Source organism: Pararge aegeria, chromosome 16 (genome assembly GCF_905163445.1).
Source record: "Pararge aegeria chromosome 16, ilParAegt1.1, whole genome shotgun sequence".
Taxonomy (NCBI): Eukaryota; Metazoa; Arthropoda; class Insecta; order Lepidoptera; family Nymphalidae; genus Pararge; species Pararge aegeria.
Window position 1 is genome coordinate 13,188,667 of NC_053195.1, and position 23,982 is coordinate 13,212,648.

Sequence of the window (23,982 nt, forward strand, 5' to 3'; positions counted from 1 at the left end):
ACCGATTTGCGCAATTTTTCAACTTTCCGTATTAGATGAAATTTTTCCTTAATTGCAGGAATTTCCTACCAAGTCATCGTAAACTCCGAGTAAGGGGCCGTGTTTACACTGTGCCCGCATCCTTATCGGTTGATTATAAAACGCTTACAGTACAATTTTCTTAATAACCACGCGACATACGAAGGTGCAATCATTCAGACTGTTAAGCTTAATGCAAAATGTCTAATGCAATTTTTAAAAAAACGCAAAGTCATTCGTATTAACCTAATATTTATATTGGATAGAAGCAGGCGTTACTTTGCGCAATTCCATGATATATTATGAAAATTAAGCTTAGTTAGCTATCCTCCGCAAAAAGCAGGAAAATCTGTACGGTGTGAATTCTTCAATCCTTATACTCCACACTAAACAGATCTTCGGCAATGTACCCTCTATGCACATTTCGCTCCAAAACCGAAGCATTCCCAGGAGATGTTGTCTATACTATGAATACTTGTATAGATTGAAGAAATTTTCAACTACATCGTACAGATTCTCCTGCTTTTCGCGGAGTATAGCAAAAAAGCTTAATTTTCTTAATATTTATAGCAGTATGGGTGTGCTGATATTTTTAATGAGCTGTGGCCCGCGTTCTTTGTCCGCGTTTACTACGGATTTTTACAAATCCTGTGGGAACCGATTATTTTCCTGGGATAAAAAGTAGCCTACGTTACCGACCTTACTCTCCATTCTTTCAACTAAGTAGCTCTTTGTTGATTGGTTGCCTAGTCAGGGCGTGAACATAGGATAAACAAACACACTTTCGCATTTATAATATTAGTAAGGTTGGATTACTGATGGTAGAGTCACTACAAACAGTCTGACTTGACGTTGCAATAGTTAGAAACTAGGCCTACTTGCTTGTCCTTAAATAAATTTTTTTTTTTTTTTTTTTTATTTCGGCTTAGGGCTTGAAATAAAATGAATAGAACAACCAATGTAGCATAAAACAGATTTCAACCAAGCAAATGTTCCCCATCACATCCCATTGTAAAAATCATCGTTAAACCGGTGACGATAACCTTCCACTGCAATTAAAAATAAACTGTATGTTTATTTACATAAACGCGTTGACCACGTTTCCTTGCCAAAAACCTTGAAACTAGAGATTATTTTCCGCTCCGGTGGAAACAATTGTAAAAAAAACAATCGGACGATCGTGAAAAACTGATAAGAATAGTACAAGTTTCTAGTGTGTTCAAACGAAAACGATACAAAAGAGGTGACAAAAACTTAAAATAAATGCAAAAAAACCTTTTAAAATTCAGTCTAAAGAATTCGTGCAAAACTGAATTCAATAAAAATCGCTCAATTCTCCAAAGCATTAAGATATAACAATAACGTCATGTACGAGTACTTTTTTTAAATAAAACTTTGCTGCACGATTTCATACAATTAATTCTAAACACCATTCAGAGTAGAACTAGTAATAGTATCATAAAATATCAAACCAACTTTTATAAAGCAAAAATATAACATGTTTTTTAGCGTAGTTAAATTAACTGAGGCCCTTTACCTTGTCTTCTTCAACCTAACCTGTGATTATCATCTTCATGTCTTCTAATTCCACCATATCCTCTTTAATCTTATACGAAGTTATACTTATTCAAAATTCATTTATTTATATGTAGGCCTAATTAATAAGCACTTTTGAAACGTCAAGTCAGTCTGTTTGTAGTGACTCTACCAACGGTTCGGAAGGCAGATTCCACTTAGAAGAGCCGGCAAGAAACTCAGCAGATTGTTCTTTTCCAACATCATTTTAAAGTTTAACAATCTTTAGAATTTTTCTGTTTTGTGAGAGGTGAGAGAGGAGTGGCCTGCTTGCAAGCAGTCTTGTCTTTAAGGAAGTCATAAATCGTATTATACTATATAGCTAAGGGTCAGCCATACTACTACATACATACCATACCATCGTATAAAGCTGAAGAGTTTTTTTGTTTGTTTACTTAAACGCGATGAACTCAGGAACTATTGGTCTGATTTAAAAAAAACTTTTAGTGTTGCAAATCGAGGGAGGCCATATATCAACACGCTAAGGCCAATGGGAGCATAGCACCAATTAGGAATAAATAAATAAATGAATATACTAAGACAATACACACATCGCCATCTAGCCCCAAAGTAAGCGTAGCTTGTGTTGGTACTAAGATGCCTGAATTAGGAATGTTTCAATATTGGGTTTTTTTTCCCTTGCGCTGCGTAAACGGTTAAAGTTTCATTAAAATCATGTATGACAAAGTGGTTCCCCTTTAAAAGTTCTAAAAAAAACGTCCGCCACAGCATATGTGTATCTTTTGAGGTTTACTTATACGCGGACGAAGTCGCGAGGGACCGTTAATATAATATATAATAGTCAGCTGGGGGGTATCTACTTTGCTTTTTTGTTAGGAGTCTATGACTCTTCAGCTCAAGAGGCAGTTGCTCCTTTTACGAGCATAGGCAATGTTACTTAAACTTGTTCATATCTGGGTTAGGCCGATATTCTTTATTTTGGCTTTGACACACTGCCGTGTGTAGATTTGGCAGATAGTAAAAAAAAAATATCACTAAAACTGTCACTTTTATAGATGTGGGTTAGCACTTGCAAAATATGTTCCCGATGTGTGCTGATAACGGCGAACGTTGATATAAAACACGTATTTTTGACATTTGCTGTTGTACAAATTTATTTTTAGGTTGAAACATAGCTTCAAAATGTCAAGCCCAAAAATTATGGCCTTTGAAACTTTTTAGGTTTCTTTAAATAATGGCTACAAGAGGTATCGTCATGCCTGTTTATCTATTTTTTTTTTGTTTTGCATCAACTTAAGAGTAAAACAATTAAAGACAACTAGGTAACTCACCTCATCTCAAACCACACAGAGTTTATGTGACAAGGTAGGTAGATATTAGTTTATATAATTATTTTAATTACTTTTATCATATCTATATGTAAATACATAGCTGTTTTTATTCATAATCATTATGTTCTCTTTTTTAACATGAAAGACAGACTTATATGTTAGACCGTCCACGTTTGCTCAGTGCGAGTTGATGAGCTTTACCAATTACTTTTACGACATGGTAGGGATATTAACGTGCTCTCCGAGACACGAAGATGAAACCACACCAATTTCCTACTAGGCTGATATTGAGAATTACTTGACAGAATCCCGAAATTGAAACTATCCCGGAAACTATAACAAGTGAACGCTGGCCGAAAGCTAATTCCTAGACTTTTGAAAACATTATGGAGAGTCAGGTTTCGTCTCGATGTTTTCCTTTACCGTTATTCTTATTATTATTATAGTTATTAGTGATATTTATTTGCTTAAAACGTACAGTACTCCGAAAGTAATAAATGAGTTAGAACTCGAGCAACTATTTCCACTACTAGAATAACGTGGCAATATTTTTTTTCGAAGCGATGATAGCCTACTGGTTATGGGTTCAGCTTTCCTTTCGTGATGACGGACTTCGAGCCCTGGCATCACTGACTTTTTCGAGGTTATTTGTGTTTTTAATTTAGTCCATTTAAATATCACTTGCTTTAAACGGTGAAGAAAAAGGAGAATTAATCCTGCAGGATTGAGAGTTCTCCATAATGTTCTCAACGGCGTGTGAAGTTTACCAATCCGCTCTTGGCCAGGTAGACTCATACCTTAAACCCATCTCATTCTGAGAGGAGTGGGCCGGTAATGGGTTCCTATGATGAAAGTCGCTTCAATACTTAGAATTTCGCATGTAACGAAATCTTACTTGATTTAACGTAATTTGGGATAAAATATTATACGTATTTGAAGTGGCGTGCATAGAGGATATGAATAGGGTATGCAGATGATATAAAGTAAAGAAAATCTCCAGTACGAGTTATAAAAAACTTAACAATAGACATTTTAAGAGTTATAAAAGCCTACCCTTAAGTAGGAAGCCGTTTACAGCGACCCCGCTTTCTGAGTCTAAGGCCGTGCGTTCGATTTCCATAGCTGGAAAATGTTTGTGTGATGCACATGAATTTTTGAAGTGAAAACTTCTTTAGCGGCGTTGAGCACTTATTCTGTAATGGGTATAAAATCTTAAACTCGCGTCAGGACACGTGACCTGATCGAAAAAGCGTAAGACGGATGGAGAGTAGACAGCTATCTACTATTTATTTATTTATTATTTATTTACTATTTTGTATCAGTTTTAGAGATTGGCGATGATAGTTCTGGTAATGATGATGGTGAAAAAGTCCTTGAAATTATGGATGAAAGTTGATTTTTCGGAGAGATAAACTTTTTAATGTAAAATAATTGTAATAGTTTTAAAGTGTTAAATATTTAATGTAATATAAATTGTCATGTTTGTGTACGATAGCGCAATAAATGAATATTGTATTCTACCACATAAATGATAGTACTTTAATACTGATAAAGCAATTGGTGCAAAATTATTCCCTAACCATTCCAAAATATCAAACATGCTCAACGTTAATTAATAATCAAGTTTTCACTTCTGCCGGCACTCCCGGAGTGCAACCCGTCTTTTTTTTCAGTGTCTGGGTGTTTATCTGTATATTATAAGTATTTATGTATATTATTCATAGAAATATTCATCAGTCATCTTAGTATCCATAATGCAAGCTACGCTTACTTTGGGGCTAGATGGTGTTGTGTGTATTGTAGTAGTATATTTATTTATCTGCATACCCTGTGCATACCCTCTATGCACGCCACTGTATTTGAAGTTATTCTTTATCCAAAACGCCGCACCGTGTTACAGCGTACGCCCTTTAGGGTTAACTTAGTTTACCTTATAAGGCAACTGGTTACGCAACAGGGCAGTGGCTTTTACTTTGTACGTACAACTCATTCCTACTTTATATAGCTTGCAGCTTGTCCACTGACACACTTAACGTTTTTACGCAAAAAGTATTTGCAATGCACAATGTGGTCGCTAATAGTTATGCTATAAATAAAACTAACGTCTAATTCGTTAGATTTATAAGCGGCTACTTAATTGGTGTTTGTGTTATTTTCTTTGTACTAATTTTATGTATTAAGTTTACTGTTTGGGTCTTAATAAATAAAATTAAAAAAAAAAAATTACATTATATATACATTCCGTTTAATATCGTTATTATTACGTTCTAACAAACATTTCAACGTTGTCTCTAACTATATCTGACGGCTGATTGGCGCAGTGGGCAGCGACCCTGCTTTCTGAGTCCAAGGCTGTGGGTTCGATTCCCACAACTGGAAAATGTTTGTGCGATGATCATAAATGTTTTTCAGTGTCTGGGTGTTTATATGTATATTATAAGTTTTTATGTATATTTTTCATAAAATTAAAAATATTAATCAGTCTTCTAGTACAAGCTACGCTAACTTTGGTGCTGGATGGCGATGTGTGTATTGTCATAATATATTTATTTATTATTATAATATGTATAACTATTAAGTCTGGTCATGAAATCGCACTTGATTGATTTTTACATGACATCGTATCGTAACGGTATGTCGCTTGAACTCTACTTATATGAATTTACATTGCACTGCGCTAAAATATCCTGCACTTATTTTCACTCAACTCCAGCCCACTCCACTTAACTCCACTCTCTCGCTTAAAAGTAAACGCACGCCACACCGTGGCACTAGGGACCAATCTAGTAACTAACTATTCAGTTAACGAATATGAATTGATAGACGTGGCCCAAGACTTTTTCCGCCTTAAATGTTTGGTATCCCGCTTTAGTTATTACCTAATATAAAAGTATAAATATAAATAAATAATATAATATAAAGGAACGAGGGAACAACCCGATATGCACTCCGAAGTGCGACGGATTAGTATAGGATAGTGCAACAGATGGCACCACTAGTCCTCTACCTCGCGCTATCGTTTGTTCCTCGCCAAAAGTATAAGTACCGGGCGGGTACAACAATATTCATCCCCCCGATGTCGTCGAGCCCTGGGGCTCTTCTCATGGCGAGCTTTCGCGCTCGCCCCACTCCCCCGGTGACGCCGTAGCAACCCCTTAGGTGGTTATCGACAAGTGTCCTTCCGAAAAAGCAAAAAAGCAACAATATTCGATGCCTTAGGTGAAGAGCTTCGGTCAAAGTAACAGGTGCAGCGGACTCTTGTAGAACTCCTGAGACTTACTACGCCGAGCACCGAAACACTCCCAGGTGTTTGCGGACGACTATCCGGCCCTGCCGCTCGGTGCCCTGATATCGGTTTCCTCTCACAAATATTGTTGTAATTATTAACATACGGACGTTACCCTCCGACTACGGCATTTCATTTACCGCAACTCCGCACTCTCCGCAACGACATCCTACAAAGTGTATTTCCATTTTCATTTCATGCGGGTAGGCGGGCACATAGACAAACTCCTATTATATTTATTCGAATACATTAAAATTCGAGAGTACCAGTCACTGAACATCTAAAGAAATAATTATAGAAATGGATATTTTTTTATCGCCGTCAATTCGCGTGCCCCGGCGCGGTGAAATCGAACGCGGTTCTGTCAAAGTGAAATGATTCGTCGCGCTCGCTGGGGCGTAAATAACTAGGTGATAATGAAACACTAGGGCTGTCTGCGGCTCGGTGATTAAAAAATAATTATTTACTGCTGCCTGCGTTTATTACTCTTTTTGACAATCCCTTGTGAACCCTTTGTTTTCCTGGGAGAAAAAGTAGCCTATGTAACTTTCTGCTAATATAACCAATTATTTATTAATGATATTAATTGGTTGCTTAAGGTGGGGCGTAAAGGAAGGGCAAACAAAGAAACAACTAAACACACTTTAACATTTATAAGGTTGAAATGTTTGTTTTCCTTGAAGAAAAAGGAGCCTGGCTATGTTACTCTCTGTTATCTCGACCAATTATTTAATAATTTATTAACTATTTGCAAAAGTTGGGGCGTAAAGGAAGGCCAAACAAAGAAACAAACAAACACACTCTCTTTAATAATGTTAGTAAGGACTAGCTTTTGCCCGCGGTTATCGTCCCTATTTATTAAGGTTTTTGACTCCGTTAATTCAAGAATTTATTAATTAGTTATATGAATTGGTTGTTTAAATTGGGGCGTAACGGAAGGACAAACGAAGAAACAACCAAAGACACTTTAACATTTATGATGTTAGTAAGGACTGGTTTTTGCCCGCGATCTTCGTCCGTGTTTACGGTTTTATACAATTCCCGTGGGAACTGCTTGCTTTCTTGGGATAAAAAGTCTCCGTCCTTTTAACTTACTCTATACTATTGTATATATATAATAAAGTTGATTGATTGCTTAGTAATGGCGTGAAGGGAGAACAAACATACAAACATACTTTCGCATTTATGATAATATTAAATTAGATTTCTAAATCCGTACTTGTCAGTTTGGTTTCCAGCGCCGCGTTGAGGGCAATTAAATGGTTGATGATTATTGAAATACTTATTGAAATGTTCTATGTATAAACCCACACAAATATCGGCGACGCGCGTAAGTAGAAATCAAAGTCAAATATTTCTTTATTCAGATAGGCTTTTTTTGATAGGTACATTTTACATGACAATAATTTTTTATATGGTGTGTGTACTGTGAGACAGTGGCGTGCCTGGGTTTCTTACCAGGGTATGCATACAGCAGGAAAATGGCATAAAACGGTAAAAATCCTCCTCCTCCTATACGAGCTATATTTCAATTTTAGGGTAAGCAGTGCTTTTGTGCATGTATGAAGTGCACGCTACTGCTGTGAGACAATGTTGATATATCCGTAAACCCTTTTTTATAGCGCTAATTGACGGGCCAAGGAGGCCACCCCATGTTTAGAGGAATACCCGTAATCAGAGCAACTATTCGCGGGGCATGCAAGAAATACATTCTGGAAAGTGCCGCCCTGTGTAAAGCTAGAGCTACGAAGGTTCTAAATGCGCCCTAGTCTAAGAAGAGCCCACAACAAACTTAGCTAAGTAATTTCTTTTGTTATCACTATCTCACGGTAAATTAATATTAAGCTATGAAGCAATTCACACGCAAGCTTTTTTATCGTTTAAGTAATCATTAAGATTTTAATAGGATTTTTCTGTAAGTGCGTAAGTTCAAAGCCGTAAGTGTTTTTAAAGCGTAAGTGTTAAGCCTCATGTGCCCGTGATTACACCGACAACCACACCCTTCAGACGGAACACAAAAATGCTGCTTGGCGGCAGAAATAAGCATCTACTTCCCCCGACGAGCACTGTCACAAAAAGCTCCAATATTATCCATACACGATCGACGCTGCGTTTGACGCGCGTAGGTAGTGTACACACATAGCATTTATCTGAGCGTTCGAAGTTATAAATAAATAAATATACTACGACAATACACACATCGCCACCTAGCCCCAAAGTAAGCGTAGCTTGTGTTATGGATACTAAGATGACTGATGAATATTTCTATGAATAATATACATAAATACTTATAATATACAGATAAACACACAGACACTGAAAAACATTCATGTGCATCACACAAACATTTTCCAGTTGTGGGAATCGAACCCACGGCCTTGGACTCAGAAAGCAGGGTCGCTGCCCACTGCGCCACTCGGCCGTCGTTGTTGAAGTTAAAGTTTTTATTTATTTATTCCAATAGGTCGTTAGAAGGCGCTTTTGAACCGGACACATTTCATCATCAACAGCCCACAAGCGTCCACTGCTGAACATAGGCCTTTCCAAGAGCGCGCCACCTCACACGGTCTTCCACCTTTCTCATCCAGCCGCTTCCAGCTTTTTAAGGTCATCTGTCCAGTGGGCTGGAGGTCGTCCCACACTGCGCTTACCGATTCGCGGTCTCCAGACACGTCTGCCCCAACGGCCATCGGTCGACAGACATGACCTGCCCACTGCCACTTCAACTTGCTTATCCTTTGAGCTATGTCGGTGACCTTGGTTCTCCTACGGATTTCGTCGTTGCGAACTTTATCCCGAAGAGAGACTCCCAACATAGCTCGCTCCATAGCGCGTATAGATTGTGCACGCGTACGCGTTGTGCGCGTACATATTTATTTCTTTGCGAATTTGGCTTAGTATACAGGTCTTAAATATTATGGTTAACTCTTAACCAAATTTCGCTTAACAGCCTGCAAAACATGTAGGTGCAATAGTTAAAATCATTTCAAATAAATGGTCACACGTTCATTAATTCCATAGTAACTTTTATTCATTAAGAATTCCTTCAATTTCCGCTTAAACGGCGGAAATTCGTGCGTCTCACTTTTGTGGTTAGGTAATACTTACATGATTGTAAGACAATGTTGATGAATCAGTTCGCAGACTAAAAACTAAAACTTCAACCGTTCCAAACCCTCAGTACAAAAGAAGAAAACAAACACTTATAGCTATTGGCCAGAAGTGCAACGACTCCATATAAAAACGCCTGGTGGAATACGTATAAGAACATAGCGGCGTATGTATCACAAACACAGTCTATTTGATCTTTGTGATCACAAAGCATTAGCTCAACACGCGTCTCTTATGAAATTTACAAGCTCGCGTGTAACGGGTGCTTAGTTAACAGAAAGCTTTTGAGTGTGTAAAGCTACAAGGAAGTTTTGCCTCGTATTTAAGCTCTTGATACCTAAACGCTCTTCAAAGGCGCCTTATGTGTACCAGACCTTAGAGAGTCAAATGTTTTATTTTAAATAATGAAGACATGAATGAATGAATGAATGAATTTTGTGAATTTTCTCAAATTTTACACAGAGAACATTCCCAAAATTCATTCATTCAAAATTCACAACAATGCAACTACATTGGTAGAAGGTATAATTGGGTAAGATTTGACATGTCACGTTTATCGGATCCAAAGGAAACATTTATATCTCCTTTATCACTGATTTAATATTAAATATGTTACTATTTGAAAGCTCACTGTACTTAATACTTTGCAATGGTACGAACGGCCTCGCGGCAAATATGTTTGTTGTCACGCATAACTTGAATACCTTTAATGAGTAAGCATTTTGTCTTCAAGCCATCGGCAAAAAAAAAGAGAGAAAGATTTGCTGCTATAGATAATACGCAGATGTAAATACACTAAGAACTGAGGCCTGATATTAAGCATGTTAACTGAAACTGCACTCGGAATCTATTTTGTGACAACGTACTTGGCACCTTTTCAAATATGTTTGTATCCTCTTTGCCTCATTATACAATAAATGGAAAATTGACATTACAAATTGCAGTCACGAGAATGGAGCAGTATGTTTAAAATCATCACATAAACTCAAGTCAGCGTAGTGCAAAGCTTTACAATAAACACCCACTTTTTATCTTCAGAGAAGTAATATTGATAAATTTATAGTTTAATCCCGCAATTTAGTATAATTTACTGAAGCTTATTTGTTCGTGTTTATGCGCGTGCTGCTAGACTTTACGAAATCTAATGCGGCCTCGTCAAATAAAATGATTCATTGAAGCGTATAGAAACAAATGATTTAATAGTTTATTCTGAATAAGATTGATATAATGCAACATAGTAAAATAGTTTAGCAATCTGTTTCTTTTAAAAACTGCATGAATGAAGGACCTATAATATAATACAAGTATAAATGTTTTCTTAGTAAAACAAAAAACAAGCATTGATTATTTTGTCCATTTAAATTATTTATCAATCCACTCAGCTTTGGGTACACTCTCATTTATAAGACGAGAAGTTATTGCAGTTTGCTGTAAATACCACCTTTAGAACAATAGTAAATAATAAGTTGTCCAATGAGTAACTTAACTTAATTTATATATATGCCTCACTCAAATAAGAGATAAGAAAACTTTTAAAACTTTATAAGCAGTTTGAAAACGTTTGAAACTTTGTGACATCCCTAGCCATTAAGATTCGCGATCCATCAAGAAAATTGTAACGAATTAATTTATTTACACTTTCACATCTCGAAGCTCTCGTAATATTAAAAGTAATACATGTAAATAATGTTATGTGGCTTCTGTTTTCATCGACCTACTACGTGGTGGCGTGCAAAGGGTTTCTGACCAGGGTATTCATAAAGCAGGTACATGGGATAAAATGGAAAAATTCCCCTCCAATACGGGTTATACAAAATAAATTGGGTATGCAGTGCTTTTGTGCATGTATGTAGTGCACGCCAATGCTACTACGTTATCATTTGCGATACTTCACTGAGATAACTACAAAAGATGAAACAAATAAAATAACAAGAAAAGAGGCGCAAAGTCAGTCCACAATGCACTATATAGCTATAAAGTTGGAAAAGTTTTTTTTATTTAATAAAAAAAAAGGGCATTTTTTTGTAAAATGTGGTCAAACTTCCTAGTTCCAATGAGTCAAAAAGAATTTGTATTTCACCCGCCTTAAAATCACGACACAAAAAAGATCTAATTTGTTGATGCGATAAACGGTATAGATCGGATCCGTCGTTCCCTAAAAGAAAGGAATACAAGCAAATCAACATCAGGCTGTTTATATAAATTGCTGATGAAAGATCGTACACGTATCCTGGACGTGTGCCAAGACTCCCGTTTTAATTTAAAACCTTTAAATCCGCAATCAATCTTAAAAGCTCAGTCGTTCAAGTCGTTCAATATATTGTATACGCGATTTCAAAATAAAAATCTCAAAAATTTTATCTTTCGCCTTATTCTTTATGTGTTTGTAGAAAAAAAGACAAACAATAGCAAAATAACGCAATAACGTATTATCTAGTTATCTCATTATCGCACCACTCACATTTAAATTTGAGATTTTTTGTACAATTAAATCATCGGAATGAGCCCGCAAACTTTGACAATTGAAAGTGTCAGGTAAAACGATTTTTTGAAATACTAAAATGTTCACTATAGCTAACTTCAGGGTGTCAGTTTTTTGTGACGGTGTGCAAGCGCATCGTACAAATTTATTCTCATCATTTTTCCCTAACGCGCCAAAAGAAGTATAACATTAAAAAAACGGCCAAGTTCGAGTGAGATTCGCGCATGAATCGTTCCATTATATAAAGAAATAGCCAAAAAATCATATCTGTTGTATATGTTAGGTCAGAGCCCCCTTAAATATTTGCTTTATTCTGTCTTTTAGCATTTGTTGTTATAACGCAAAGAGAAATAATACACCATTTCAAAAAAAAATTAACTTTCTAACTATCACCGTTCTTGATAGCAGCCTGGTGACAGACGGACGGACAGCGAAGTCTTACTTATAAGGTCTCGTTTTGCCCTTTGGGTACGGAACCCTTAAAGTCCTAACGTTGGGTCCTTCCCCATCTCATAAAAAAACAGAAATATTACGTACTTGGTCTATCCCACAGTAACACGGTATGTAAGTATTTCTTTTAGATTAAGTCGCATAAATGTTAAAAATGGAGGGATGGGATGCCCAACGTATCCCTTTATAATAGAAGAGTGAATTGTATTGTAAAAATTTAACTGCGTTGACATTTAAACATCAGAGATTAATGAAAATTAAGAATTAAAAAGAACCCAAAGTAACGAGAAAACATTTTTTTTCTCTCCACAGATTATCAGTAAGCTCTGAAATCATCAATAACCAGGCGACCATAAATGTGTGCGGTCTTGTCTAAAATTAGCACGTCGCGTCGCTGGAAAAAGCGAGTAAACAATACGCCCTACGCTACGTAGGTCGGAAACTACTCATAGGTTATAAATGAATTCTCAATCATATGGAGCTTGATTCATGCTCAGTTACCACTTTCGCTGAGTTCTGAGTTATAAGTTTATTATCGTGCTTGCATAACTGTGAAAACTTTTCGATAATTGTAACTTAACATTCCTACGAAGGCCTGTGTATTAGTCACTTTACAAGTAAGGAAGCGTCTACTGAAAATTTAGAAATGCTGATGACAGTCAGCGGCCTTATTTTATCATTATCATCATCATCATCATCATATCAACCCATCACCAGGTCACTACAGGACCCATTCTTCCCAGAATGAGAAGAGTTTAGGCCGTAGTAATAAATGACGAAAAAATTTGAGAAGAAACAAATTCTTTGTTTTTGTTAAGACGTTCTTATGTGTTGGTCTGGTTATTATCAGCAATCAGTGAAAAACTTGATAAATTGCCTTTATAGCTCATTTTGGATAGATCCATCGAAAAGATATAGTCTGAGAGTGACATTGGACGATGGAGTCTCATATTGCTAGGCGGAAGACCTAACACCGGAAACTCGCAGGACTTCTATTAGATCCCCTATTAGCTGGACCGATAACATCAAACGAGTCGCAGGGAGTTGCTGACAGATTTATTATTGAAGGAAGACACTAATGAACTAATAAAATTATATTTTTTATTTTTACGCGCACACTTTTTCATTGCGTTACATTTTTCCCTTAATGTATCCGATCACTCTAATCACAAGGTTGTATGCAAAATATCTTCAGTTTACATATTTAAATATGGGAACAGTGTAACATACCACTTTTGTATAGGGTCGATGCTCGCACTATCTATGAGGTTTATTAAAAAATGTTTTATTTAATACCGCTCTAAGTTACCTGGAATATAGGTAGCAAGATTAGTTTATCCCGGGAGAAGGTAGTTCATGCTGTCGTCCAAATAATAATTTTAGCCTAAGTCGTATTCAAACACTTTTAGAATTGAATACAGAATAGTTTTTATTTGCTGGAATATGGCCAAAATAGGTCTTAATACATCTAACAAAGCTTCAACATATTCTGTTATTTAGTAAATTCTTGACCTACCAATGCATACATTTAAAAAATGTGTAAAAACGCATCTAGTACAGCGAGGTTACTATACATTTGATGAATTCCTCAATGACAAGGTAGAATGGAAGCAGCCAGCCTCGCTCTCATCTCCCGCAAGATAGCAAAATGATTGTAAATGTTGATGTTGGAAAAGAGCAACTACTGAGTTTCTTGCCGGCTCTTCTCGGTAGAATCTGCTTTCCGAACCGGTGGTAGAGTCACACAAACATGCATACTTGACGTTTCAAAAGTGCTTATAAAGTAGGCCTACTTGAAATAAATGAATTTGAATTTTTTTTTTTTGAATTTTTAGGAGTGTAAATATTTAAATCGCACAGTATTATGATAATAAATTAACAAACTTTTAAATTTTAATTAACAGAATTTCATTGTAAATAATAACTGAAACCATTTCCTCATTCCCATGTAATTAAAATAAATGTAAAGTATTCATTTTCTCAAAACTCACACAAACAACAACACTGCACAAATATAATGTCATCATGTAAAAAAGTATCGAATATTAATCCTAATTAATTAGAATTAGGTAGTGACTTATTTACAAATTTGACATTCAAAAATTAATTTCCATTGTAATAAGTTTTATCTAATGTATATAATAATTATTATAATAATTTGAATAAATAGTTCTTAAATGCTTTTATAGACATATGACTATGTGATGGCACGTGATTATGGATGCACATTCTTCCTAAATAAAGATAATACCAGACACGAAAATATAATAAAAAATATATTTTTTGAAGCGGTGTTAGCCCAGTGGGTCGGACTTCGACTTCACTTTCGGGAGGCAGAGTTCGAATCCCAGCACGCACCTCTCACTTTTCTAAGCAATGTGCTTTTTAAGACATTAAAATATCACTTGCTTGAACGGTGAAGGAAAACATCGTGAGGAAACCTGCATGCCTGAGTCTACCAATCCACACTGGATGACGGCCTTAACCCCTCTTTATTGTGGGAGGAGACCCGTGCCCTATAGTGGGCCGGTAATGGATTGATACGATGATGATGATGATATATTTGTGTCTGGAGTTAATTGCAGACTTTAGTTTAAATATTGGGGATATCAAACTCGAAATCGGTGACACCATCAGCTTCTTGAACAAGGGCATACAACTATCTGTAAAGTCAGCATTACAAATTGGCCTTATGCAACGTTTATGACGGCCGAGTGGCGCAGTGGGCAGCGACCCTGCTTTCTGAGTCCAAGGCCGTGGGTTCGATTCCCACAACTGGAAAATGTTTATGTGATGAACATGAATGTTTTTCAGTGTCTGGGTGTTTATATCTATATTATAAGTATTTATGTATATTAGTCATAAAAAATATTCATCAGTTATCTCAGTAACACAAGCGACGCTTACTTTGGGGCTAGATGGCGATGTGTGTATTGTCGTAGTATATTTTATTATTATGTGCTTTAATTATATGTATTACTGCATTTGGCAAGGACATTGGCTATTTAATAGAAAAAGATCTATGATGTAACTCGATTCATGGCTAGATTGACCTAGTACCTGACATCTGACCTTTGCCCATGACAAGGGTAAACTAGTATTGTCTAGGTTAAATTCATTAAAACTGCGTAGAAACGTTTACATGTTGTGTTATTCGGGATTCAGGTGCCTACAGGAAGTATAGTTAAAATAGGAAATATTTTATAAAACTAAACTTAGTTATAAATAACTGCTACATTAGTTCAGTGGCTACTTTTTTAGGGTTACCGTACCCAAAACGCTGGAAATATCTACAGAATATTTAGTTATGTATTTTTTTTTTTTGGCGCGGTAGAAAAGCTTTCTTGCTACTTTGCTACCTCCGACCCTTGAGCTGGACGGAGGTTATGTGGGACTCCTCCCTCTAAAGGAGGCTACCCAAACTAAAAACCACCACGGCATGTCCCTCTTGTTGGCTTTGTTAGACTCTCGGGGAACCCGTTGTATGCCTCCCGGACGAATGGGGGGCCATACAACAAACGTGATTGTTTTACCGTTTTTATAGATAATAATAAGGAATCTTAGGTGCGTGAGTCCGACTCGCACTTGGCCTGTTTTTTTACTAACAATCGTTTAGGTTAAAAAGTGTTAGGTATTTTATCTTTCTTCCAAAAAAACTCTCAGCACCAGTTGATGTTGTTCCCATTCAAGCAGATGACGTTAAACAGTTTTCTGTTATTTTTTATCACTAGCATATTATCTTCATCGTGTTCTTCGAGCCCTTAATACCACTGCAAATACCACGTCATGTGGTGTCTCCAACTTGAACAAGTATCGTTGTAGATTCGATTTTTTTTTACGACCTGCCGTCTGCCTGACTAAAACCTTCTTCGGGAATCTTTTCGTTGGTGAAATAACCGCCGAAAGGCATAGCGATTTTTAAATGGCAAAAGTGGGTACTTTGTCTCCCTTTTTTAGAGTTACCCACTTTTATCCTATATACTTAGTCTTCTATTACGACATGTTCGATAAAAACTAGCAGTCGTATTTTGAAACCGGGACAGCACTCACTAAAATTGTACTTATCAAAATTAAGCTTAATTTGCTATACTCCGCGAAAAGCAGGAGAATCTGTGTGGTGTAATTTATAATTTCTTCAATCCTTATACCCCACACCAAACAGATCTTCAACTTTACAATGAATAATTGTTAACAATTATTCATTGTAAAGTCAATATCTCCTGATGATGCTCCGGTTTCGGAGCGAAACGTGCGTAGAGGGTATATTGCCGAAGATCTGTTTGGTGTGGGGTATAAGGATTGAAGAAATTATAAATTACACCACACAGATTCTCTTGCTTTTCGCGGAGTATAGCAAATTAAGCTTAATTTTGATAATATATCATGGATTTCCGCAAAGTAACGCCTGCTTCTATCCAATATCCAAAATTGTATTTCACTAACACGACATAATATCCGGCAAAGTTCGCCACATCTCCCTCTCATGGGAGGTCAAGAGTCTGAACCCTTCGAGCAGCTTAAATGCGGTTTGGCGGTCTTAGATGATAAACGTTAAAACTAACCTGATGGAAATAATTTTTATGATTTGATTTATGTCTTATTATATATTCTTTTTTTTTAAGTGGTTTCATGTCTTATTTAACTCTATCACTGAATATTTTCAATGTTATCGCGTAGAGTACCTATCCTTTTTCAATATTTGTCTACACTCCATATTTCTTCACTTTGTAAAAAAAAAGTAAACAAATGCATTAAATTATGAAGTACCTACCTGTTCAAATATTGACTCTGTTTATCGATAAGTCGGTATGTCCTTGATGTATCCAAGTGCTTATCATCTTATCCAAAACTCCATTCCAAAGACATTACTGATACTATCGAATACGGTCTAACCATATGGTTATACATTTATATGATTTTGTATTCTAAGAACATCAAATTAAAGTTCTATTTTGTATGCGTTAGTCGAACACTATAACAAGCGTTATATAAAGATAAATATAAAGTATGCAATTTGCGAAATGTAGGTACGCACAATCTTTTGGTAGGTATTCGAAATGCATGAGTGTATAAGATACTACAGTAGTCTTGGAATAGAATTTGAATACCTTATAGCTGTGATAGCGCTTTCAGGGGTACCGAGTTCGATCCCCATGCATACATTTAAGTTTTCGGAGTTATTGGCGTTTCTAATTTAAGCCATACAGACAGTCAGTAACTCATTCCATTTAGCAGTTGACAGTAATTATTTTACATCTAATGTTGTACATACGTTTACCATGAATTGGGGAAAATGGGAAGTTTGTGAGCTAGCAAAATTCCGCGGGTGTGAAATTAGCCGTACGCGGGGTGTTTTTACTGTTTTTGGACACAATGCACTGCATGCAAGAATGCCTGGGTTCTGTACTTTCTTAATTCTGTGAGTGTACAGATAAAATGTAAAGGAAAAATCGTTTAATTAATCATATTTCATATAATAAACTTACCTACACTTAGAGACTGTTTTGTTAAAAAACAGTTGCTGGCAAAACATTTAAATTTTCCAATATCCACTAGTCCACTAACTACCATCCGTTAATTTCAGCTTGTGGGTATATATGACACAAAACTTTGGTTTGTCTTGATCGATTGAAAATATTGCTCTTTGTTTAAACAGTCTTAAGAACAATGAATAATACAAACCAGCATTTTGTCTTACATGTGATGTCAAAGTAGGTGGTTTTTAAATAAAGCGCAATGTATTTTTACTCTTCGTCTTTGTTTACTTTAACGTATTTAACTCTGTATATATGACATGCTAATTGCATTAGCACTTTCAATTACACATTCTCATATTCATGTTATGACTCGAATGTCAACGATCTCATATTATGATGAGCTGAATTATTTTCACTTGTCTTTTTTCTGACGCCATTTCAGACTATCACTCACTAAGCATTAAAATTTGATCTTGTGTACGTGAAAAGAAACACAAATTAAATTGAATACAGTCATTTTAATAATAAAATAAACACGATATAACGATTAAAATAAATATAATTTCTTATTTGTGCAATTTTGTTTATGTATTTGTATTTAGCTATTTTAATGTAGGTTTATATTAATTTTACACCACCTGTCCACTCTCACTCATCTTGTCCTAATCCAAAGGTTGCCTGGCAGAGATCGCCATTAAGCGATAAAGCCGCCTTTGTATTTCTATTGTTTTTTTTATTATTTTTCTTGCTTCATAGTGGTGTACAAATAAACAGTTAAATAATAATAAAATAATAGGAGTAACAAAGACAAAAACCGCAGACCTATAAGGCCCTAAACTACACCGGCCCAACAAACCAGGCTCTTGATGTGACCCTCCTATAGCCCACGTGTGCAACATTCCAGCACCTCGAGAGAGGTCTATCCAGGTAACATAATAAGCTGCGAAACTCTACTAATCTTTCAAATGTGAAAGTATTTGTTGGGTTTTGTGTTCGTCCTTCTTTCACGCAGCAACAGAGCACCGGATGAATGTACCCAATTTTCCTGAAAAGCTATACTTTATGGGCCGTTGATTGATAAAGACCTAATGTTACTGAGTAGGTAATAGGTATATAATACTTGTATTTATTTCCTAAGTTTAGTTAGTATTTTCATTTAAGTTTACATTCGAAAGTTAGTTTGACTGCCTATTTTAGCATTAATAACATTAAGACAGAGTTATCTTCGTACACGCGAATTTACAGCAAACAAAATCGCGTGCACAGCTAGTAGTTATTAGGCTACGTAACAGCGCATGTCTTAAGTCGACAGCCACGGCTTTAATCTGTAGATAATCTGTAATACCTTTATTTAATCATAGGTTTTGAACTTATACTTTCACCGGATACCTACGATGATTACAATGCTTTGACATCTACTGTTTAGACATTCAGTGACTATTATTTATTCTGTGATCCGGTGCATGTTACGTAACTTGTGTAGTTAGTATGATGTGCGCATACGCATAGAATTAACCAGCGCAGTTATTTATTGTTAATGCAAGCAGCAAGCAAGTCTTCGTCTTGTTTAGGTGGATTTGGTATACTTTCAGGATCTGAGAACATCTCTCCTTCGGCTTTGAAGCTAGACCAAGAGTTTTGTGCTAAGTTACAGTATAAGCTGACCTGAATAATCTTAAAACTATACTCAAATATATATATAGCGCGGGTTTTTAAAATGTTTCTAGTTTATTTAAGTAAAACAACATACTTATTAGCTAAGAGAAAATAGTTTTAAATAGACAAACGATATGACATAGAGGTAAAGGACAGAAAATACAGTTTACTTTCGTTTCGTTCCGGCAGTGGGCTTTTAACTAAGAAAATATTACAAAACTCTATAAACAAATTCATTGCGCAAATAAGACCAGGTAGCCTGGAAGCCTCATGGCATTATGTTCGCTTTTCTGGTTTGCAATAGAAATAAAACAAAAACCACGTTATCTTTTTAAGATATGTTATTGAAATCAATGCCCAATATGACATGAAAAGCTGGTTGAAGACCCAAACAAAGCTGGTTGTTCTTTAATGCAAAAAGGAATTTAGAATTATACAGTCGTTTAAAATGTTTCTCGATGATTTTTTATGTTAATTTACAGTATTGTTTTTCATTATTTAAACTTATCAGTACTAATATAGTGATTAAGTAAATTTTGTTACTAACATACAAACATCTAGATCAGTCTATGGGATTAAAACATCAGTTTTTTTTTTTTATGAAACGCTAGTTAATTCGCCTGCTACAAACGAAAGTTTTGTTTATTCTTTACTTATTAAGGAATTTTTTTAACAATAAGAATGGCCCATCGTTCCCTTTACGAAAATTAATACTTCCTTCTTCTCTCATCTTAACTTAAAATCTAAAAGCATTCTGGCTACCTCTGTTGTGGTATATTAGAGGTGCTTATCAGTTACGTTATCATGTAGTGCGATGTTTGAAGCGAAGGAAGTCGTAAGCATTGCTAAGAACTGTAATATAACTAAAATAGCATTATGTATATATATGAAACTAGCAGACAACTGAAGCGGAACAGTTACGCCGCTCCACTGACTTTTTCTCATACCTACGAGTTAAAAGTACATGTCTCGGATTTCTTCATAAAATAACTCGTTTTCCCACATTAGTTTTTCTTGGCATTAATTATTTTTAGGGGACATACCTCGCACATACACACACAGGATTGTGTATACTAATATTATAATCGTGATTATGGGTCCGTTTGTTTGTCTGTTACCTATTTTCGCTTCACTGCACAGATCTTGATGAAATTGGACACAGAGATATCCCAGAGAAGGACATAAGATGCTTTTCATCCCGGGTAAATAAAGGGTGCCAAGCACGCAACAATCTGCGGGTGTGATGTGAGACGTGCGTGGGGCTGAATGAGGGTTCTGTATGTTTTTACTTTGTAGTCATCGAATATATAGCATGCTCCTTTTCAATGTGTATACCTCAAATGAGACATATACGGTCATGGTCAATGAGACACATACCCATACGGTAGGTACATCTTTATTTCTTCAGCTTAGATAAGAAAAGGTAAAGGTTTGATAACAAAAGATGTTGAAAATACACGTTAACGTGCATGTTAAATAGTGTACAACCTACCTCAATAAATCAGATACGTAACGTAAATATTTTCTCAATGTTTACTACATTCGCCAGAAAAACAATCCACGTCGAATGAATAACCTCCTCTTTATGAAAGTTGGTTCAAGAGTGGACAGACTATAAAGATCACGGAAAAGGATTGGGCATGAATTTTTTAGGAGCTTCAAGAGACCCGGAATATTTGAAGACTCGACTTGACTTTCGTGAGAAAGTTGACTGTGATTCCCTTCTTAGAAGTTTTCACAAGAAAAAAGAAAAGGACTTTAAGTAAGTTAAAGTTTATTTGGCGATGGCGGGAGGCCTCGGCCGTGGCTAGTTATTACTCTACCAAAAAATACATGCCGCGAAACGATTAAAATTTAGATGTCGCGTAGAAACCGATGGTTTGGGCACCCCTAACAGGTTAGCCCGTTACCATCTTAGACTGCATCATTCCTTACCAGCAGGTGTTATGACAGTCAAGGGCTAACTTGTAGTGGAATAAAAAACGAAGATTAAAAAATTATCTTTTTGTTAAGTATAAAGGAAATATATAACGGGAAATTCATTCAAAAGAAGTACTCATACCTATAGAACTAATACACCTAACTTTCAATTGAAGGAATTTACGCTTACTATCTTTGCAAGGCAATCCTCGCAGACTTACATACAATGCTTGAAATAAATTTAGTTATTGGAAGAACGGTGTAAACGAAAGGGAAGTAATGGCTCTGATTACTAGGCGTATATAGTTGCAAATCGAACACGATTGTCCGATTTGCCAACAATCTGATAAGATGATATAGCACGATAGAGACATCTTCTAAAGACACACAAAAACACACACGCAAATACACACACACTCACGCAAACATACACACATACCGGAAGAAGTACAGTAACAAAACGCGAAATAGTTATTTGTATTTTGTTGTCGGTGATTGTTTCAAGGTCCGTGTTACTTATTCTTTTGTTAAAGATAACGAGTTATTTGTACGAACTCATTTTCTGAGAGCCGTTTTTGCCTACAGCTGAATTTATGATTCCCCTTTTACTGCTTTGCATTCGTAGGGGTTGAAGTTTTAAAACCCCTACTTAATGGAGTTTCGCTTTGTTATGTACTTTTGTTACTAGACTATCCCAAAGGGAAAGAGCTAATAGGTAGCTTTTTTATTTTAATTAATCAACTAGATGTGCCCTGCGGCTTCCCCTGCACAAATTATGAGACGCAGATAAAAAAATTTTTTATTGTATTGGTAGTGCCAAATACAAACCTGTTACAAAATATAACGGTGCAACTTCTTTCAACAAACGCCTGAGGTGTGGCAATATACCTACTCCTATTCTTGCTCTTGGAGCCTTAATCTCCCTTTATTTGAAACCCTCAGTAGACATTGATAATTACGGATGACCGTCCCAGGCCCCATTCCTGCCTCGTCTTTCTTACCATTACCATTCTACTACAATGCACCAGTGCCTTGTAGTAGAATGGTAAAAGTAAAAGGGTTTAGGCCGTAGCCAACCATGCTAGCCAAGTAATAGCACTTGGCTAAGATGGAAAGGTGTGTGGAACACCTTTCAGAACATTATATAGAACTCTCAGGCATGCAGGTTTCCTCACGATGTTTTCCTTCACCGTTGAAGCAAGTGATATTTAATTAGTTAAATCGCACATAACTTAGAAATGTTAGAGGTGCGAGCTGGGATTCGAACACGGTCCCCCGAAAGTGAAGTCGAGCTATCGCCAATGCGCTATCACAGCTTATATAGTATAGCTAGTATATGTTTGTTTGTTACCAAAAAAGTCTGCAAAAACACTCTTCTTTCAGAAACATTATCTAACAGACAACCTACCTTACCACCAACCCAAAGGTAAACCTACCTACTGCTGTTTTTTATCCAGTAACTTTGAAGCGAAGGTCAAATAGATTAATAAAACTACAATCAGATAGGTCCGTACCATAATTTTTTTTCTTTACTGTCGATTATTGTTTCATAGCTCGGCACTATACTAAAGAAATAGACAATGATGTACCATTACCGTTCAACAACTTAAAAAACCTTAGGTAAAATGTGGTCACTCACACAATCTGACATTTTTGTTATTGTTATATCGACCTCTCAGGCGCTGTGGTTGATTGGGGAATTTATAATTTCTGCAATTTCTCTTATCTAGTCTGGTGAGAGGCTTCGCCTAGTGGTGGCGAAGCCTCTCACCATATAAGAATCTAAGAACAATTAGAAATACCCAAGTATTTCTTGACATATAAGCGAGGCAGTACAAAATCAATTTAATCCGTACTTCATCAATAGCTTGATCAATGTTTTAAAAAATAACTCTAATCACTTGTTTTTACGGTGAACATTGTGATGAAATGCATGTGTGTGACCTAAACCTAAAGCTGCGAGGAATCCAAAACGCGCCCCGGTCTAAGCAGAGCCCACATCAAACTTAGTTAGCCAGGTATTTTTCTGCTGTCACCATCTCACAGTTAGTTAATATTTAGCTTAGAAGTTAGAACAATTCATACTGAAGCTTTTCTATCGAGTAAGTAGAGTAAGAGGTATCTCAAATATTTCATTAGGTAATTTGTTCTAAAATTATTAAGAATTTCCCTTTAATTTATTGGCAATTTAAGGTAACCAGTGCTCCATAATGATCTTAAATTAGTTTACAATGTTCTTCTAATTTTGTTAGGACACCCGTGCCCTTTTGTGGGCCGTTATTGGGTAATAATGATGCTGATGACAATTTAGTAGTTCACTGCAATCTTACCTGCCTATTAGTAATAATGCAGTCGTAGATAATAGCGGGCTAACCTATGTATTATTCCGCTACAAGTTAGCCTTTGACTGCAACCTAACCTGATGGTAAGAGAGTAAGCTGGTAACAGGCTAACCTGCTAGGGGTATGGCAGTTATATTAAACCCGTACTCCTTATCGGTCTCTACGTGACATCGTACCGGAACGCCCAATCTTTCAACGGGACGTCTTTTTTAGTAGGTAATAAATAACTAGCCACATAGACAAGAGAACATTCAGAAATTACAAATTCCCAAATTACCCATGCTAGAGATGGAACCCGGTATCTTCCACAGCGCTCACCACTGCGCCATGGAGATAGTCATAAACCTGTTAGAGGCATGGCACTTGGCAGTTA

General features: G+C 36.2%; 1 protein-coding gene across 1 annotated transcript in view; it reads right to left on the bottom strand.

Moving 5' to 3' along the window:
* LOC120630270 overlaps positions 1-23,982 on the bottom strand; it is a 175,602-nt gene that overhangs the window by 148,384 nt on the left and 3,236 nt on the right. The gene's annotated exons all lie outside the window — the stretch shown is intronic.